The sequence below is a fragment of the Anopheles coustani genome (genome assembly GCF_943734705.1).
Source record: "Anopheles coustani chromosome X unlocalized genomic scaffold, idAnoCousDA_361_x.2 X_unloc_16, whole genome shotgun sequence".
In the NCBI taxonomy this organism is placed as follows: Eukaryota; Metazoa; Arthropoda; class Insecta; order Diptera; family Culicidae; genus Anopheles; species Anopheles coustani.
Window position 1 is genome coordinate 117,501 of NW_026525115.1, and position 2,500 is coordinate 120,000.

The following is a 2,500-nucleotide window of genomic DNA, read 5'->3' on the forward strand; positions in this document are numbered from 1 at the left end:
CGCTGCTGCTTCGACGCTACTTTGACATCTTCGCTTCTATTTAAATAAATAAATAAGCTGAAGCTAGACATCAGTAAACACCACCACAGACACCACAAGCACGCCTTCTCCTCGTACTTCCGCCTCACGCGGGAACACGGACGCTCTAAATACTTCGAATTCCAATGCCAGTATATTGTAAACCACGGGTTCTTTAATGCTAGCGGGTCGTCGCGACCCTAGTTAACATCATGGTGCACGTCTCGTGACGGGTGTCACGGCGTAGTTAAATGTATGCGATACATTTCTCAAATATAAGCGCTCAGTCATCTGTACATCATGGTAGGTTCCCACGACGTGCAATATGCGTTCAACTTATCAATGTTCATGTGTCCTGCAGTTCACATTATGACGCGCAGTTAGCTGCGGTCTTCATCGATCCATGAGCCGAGTGATCCACTGCCGAGGGTGACTAACTTGCGTAAGCCGCCGCTGTGCGCGTATACCCGTTCCCCGTAGGGAGGAGCAAGCCGCCGCTTAGAGACGAAGCATAAAGTGTCCTCATTCCACATAGGGCAAGCTGGATGAATCCATTTTACCCAGGACGGCCGAAGCGGCGTGGACCAGGGGAGAACTGAACCTTATACTTCACACCACAGTAAGTCTACGTGTCCTCTTCCACATAGGGCAAGCTAGAACTAACTATCTTACCCAGGACTGCCGAAGCAGCGTGGACCAGGGGAGGAACACACTTTTCATGGAAACGTGAGGCATCCATGACTGCCATAACGTAAGCCGCCGCTGTGCGCGTATACCCGTTCCCCGTAGGGAGGAGCAAGCCGCCGCTTAGAGACGAAGCATAAAGTGTCCTCATTCCACATAGGGCAAGCTGGATGAATCCATTTTACCCAGGACGGCCGAAGCGGCGTGGACCAGGGGAGAACTGAACTTTATACTTCACACCACAGTAAGTCTACGTGTCCTCTTCCACATAGGGCAAGCTAGAACTAACTATCTTACCCAGGACTGCCGAAGCAGCGTGGACCAGGGGAGGAACACACTTTTCATAGAAACGTAAGGCATCCATGACTGCCATAGTGCGTAAGCCGCCGCTGTGCGCGTAAACCCGTTCCCCGTAGGGAGGAGTCAAGCCGCCGCTTAGAGACGAAGTATTAAGTGTCCTCTTCCACATAGGGCAAGCTAGAATGAACTATCTTACCCAGGACCGCCGAAGCAGCGTGGACCAGGGGAGAACTGAACTTTATACTTCACACCACAGTATTGAGTAATGTGCCCTCTTCCACATAGGGCAAGCTGGAATGTTCCATTTTACCCAGGACGGCCGAAGCGGCGTGGACCAGTGGAGGACTACACAATCATGAGGTTTGATATCGACTTGTGTGTTTCAATAGGGTACCGATGGTATGTTTTGAACCGATTTGATTTAGCCATTCTGAAGTCATCACTTGGTTGAAGCGCTGAACTAGGGAGGCATCGTTTACATATATATTGGTTTTTGCATGCTCTACAGGTTAATGTCATGAGGTTGGCTATCGAGCATGCCCAAGTGATGACTTGATTGTGTGCTTGCTTGAATTCTTCACATTTCATACCATCGGTTAGTTGTCGAATCATTCCTCGATCTAACCTTCGTTCTTGGTTCATGTATGCTCTCTTCCACATAGGGCAAGCTAGAATTAACTATCTTACCCAGGACCGCCGAAGCAGCGTGGACCAGGGGAGAACTATACTTTGTCTTGTATGCCCTCTTCCACATAGGGCAAGCTAGAACTAACTATCTTACCCAGGACCGCCGAAGCAGCGTGGACCAGTGGAGGACTATACTTTGTTCATTACACCACAGTATTAAGTATGGTGTCCTCTTCCACATAGGGCAAGCTAGAACTAACTATCTTACCCAGGACCGCCGAAGCAGTGTGGACCAGGGGAGGACTATACTTTATACTTCACACACTAGCCATACTGAAGTCATCACTTGGTGGGGGTGAACTACGGCGGTATCTATCGTTTTGGTTCGGTCTATATAGGGTCGCTTGCATGCTCATTCGAATATAATGTAATTGTGTATGGCAATATGAGCATGCCCAAGTGATGACTTTGTTTCAAGCTCAACAGGTAGGGTATTGAGTCCTCTTCCACATAGGGCAAGCTAGAATGAACTATCTTACCCAGGACCGCCGGAGCAGCGTGGACCAGTGGAGGACTCTATACTTTATACTTCACACCACAGTATTGAGTACTTCTTGCATAAAGCCCCTAATGAGAACCACGAGGGCTCTCTCAATGTAGAACCACAAGGGCTCTAGTACCGATTCTCTCGGTACGGCTTGGTCCGTGTTCCTTTATGCTTGTACTCTTAGAAAGTCTCAACCCGGAGGTCTTGACTTTGATTGTCATAGTTGGACTACGACGGGGCATCCGACCATTGCTGATCGAACACCCCTGATTCACCATCTTTCGGGTAGGCGGTACGCGTACCTCCGGACGCGGAAGTCTCAAC

At 49.4% G+C, this 2,500-nt stretch overlaps 1 non-coding gene across 1 annotated transcript; it reads right to left on the bottom strand.

Moving 5' to 3' along the window:
* Window positions 1-295: 295 nt before the first annotated feature.
* On the bottom strand, window positions 296-450 carry LOC131270191 (5.8S ribosomal RNA). The gene has a single exon (XR_009179311.1). It is a non-coding gene; the product is annotated as a 5.8S ribosomal RNA (ribosomal RNA).
* Window positions 451-2,500: the final 2,050 nt, after the last annotated feature.